We start from the raw sequence: 1,849 nt of genomic DNA, 5'->3' as shown, positions 1-1,849 counted from the left end.
GACAGCTGAATAATGATGACACAAATAAACATGTGAACAAGTCAAGGGAAAGGCCATAAAAGCCTTAGTTCTACAGGAAGTACTATAGACAAGTAAAGGAAGCTGGGTATGGTGGAACTCAGAGCAGCACACTGATTGTCCAGTGTCAAATGGTCATCCCAAAAGAGAAATACAAGGAACACATTACATGGACTCAACAGTTTATGTTTAGAAATATATGTGTATCTCCAAAAATATATATTCATGCACTATCAATGGAAAAAGAGGCCAGAAATTTGGAGACAAGTGGGGAGAGATGTTTCTTAGGGTGTAGAAAGAGAAAATGAGAGAAACATTATAATGAAATTATAATCTAAGAAATAAACAGTGTGGAAAGACAAGAACTTCACAGCCTCAACAACATCTGCACTTACCTACAAAAATTCATATAACCATTTGTGTGCTTTCTAGAATGGTACCACATTTGACAGGGCCTGCCATGGAGGAAAACATAATATGAGGATTCTACATTGAAAATGACAGAAATCCAATAAGGTGGAACTCATAGACAGGTAGTCTTCTTGTTATTCAAAGAGGAGCACATTCCTGCAAATAAACCTGTACTGCCTCTCTGATCTGAGACAGAGGAGGACTACAGACCTATAATGTGTCACTTGACAGGTCTTGTGGCTGTGCTCAACCACTGCTGATTTGCAAATGCTCGGACTTCACTGCCCTGAGGTCTTCATATTCTGGTCCCACCCTGTGTTAGTGTCAGCCTCACACAGTTCACAGCACAGAGATGACTGTCCCCACTTATCTCCTGGGGTTGCTGCTGCTCTGGCTTACAGGTAAGGAAGACACCACTGGAAATTTTTTCAGCTCTCTGTGGTCAGTGCAGCCTGGTCTCTAGCAAAGACCACTTCTAAAAGAATTAATTTGTTTTCTATTTCCAATATCAGGTGCCAGATGTGACATCCAAATGTCCCAGTCTCCAACTTCTCTATCTGCATCTCTGGGAGAAAGTGTCACTATCACATGCCTGGCAAGTCAGGACATTAGCTGGGGTTTAGCATGGCATCAGCAGAAACCAGGAAAACCTCCTAAGCAACTGATCTATGCTGGAGATAGTTTGGCAAATGGGGTACCATCGAGGTTCAGTGGCAGTAAATCTGGCACAGTTTTCTCTCAAGATTGGTAGTGTGCAGCCTGAAGATATGGCAGCTTATTTCTGTCAGCAGGGTTACAGTACCCCACCCACAGTGATTCAAGCCATAACATAAACCACCCAGGGAAGTAGAAGTGAGAGCCCACGCTGCCCATATTGCTCCTTAGGTTGTCTTCAACTTCTTAGAGTGTTTCTCTTTTCTCGTAAACAGTATTTAAAGTTCAATGTGATGTCTTTGTATAGGGACCAAATGCATTTGTTAATTTTCTAAATATTTGTCCTCTTTCTGAACACCAGCATTGAAATCAGGATAGTAGTTCTCTTGATTCACAGGAAATCTTACCTTTTCCTGGGTTGCAGATAAGGCAACAGTTGAGATTTATCCAACAGAGAAGGAAACACACAGATACTCATATCCACACACACTAACACCAGGTGCATTCATACCCCTACACAAACATATACCAAGAAGAAGTTATTAGAAAAATTATTTGCCAATTAAAATTAGAATATTAGTATCTTTTTATAATATTAAAATCCTGTGGGTACAGGCTCCAAACAAAGCAATAAGGTCATTCAAACCCATGGCTTCATACCAACCTCTAATATAGCCAGAGCCCTAGATAAGAGCACTGGCCTGTCTTTCGGAGGATCTGAGTTTGATTCCTAGAGCCAGCAGGACTTCTATCAACTCTCCATAAC

General features: G+C 41.0%; 1 pseudogene; it reads left to right on the top strand.

Moving 5' to 3' along the window:
• The first annotated feature begins 781 nt into the window (after positions 1 to 781).
• Positions 782 to 1,262, top strand: LOC118575582 (annotated as a pseudogene).
• The last annotated feature ends 587 nt before the right edge of the window (positions 1,263 to 1,849 follow it).

This window comes from Onychomys torridus, unplaced genomic scaffold (genome assembly GCF_903995425.1).
Source record: "Onychomys torridus unplaced genomic scaffold, mOncTor1.1, whole genome shotgun sequence".
Taxonomy (NCBI): Eukaryota; Metazoa; Chordata; class Mammalia; order Rodentia; family Cricetidae; genus Onychomys; species Onychomys torridus.
This window is presented reverse-complemented; position numbering and strand designations above follow the sequence as displayed.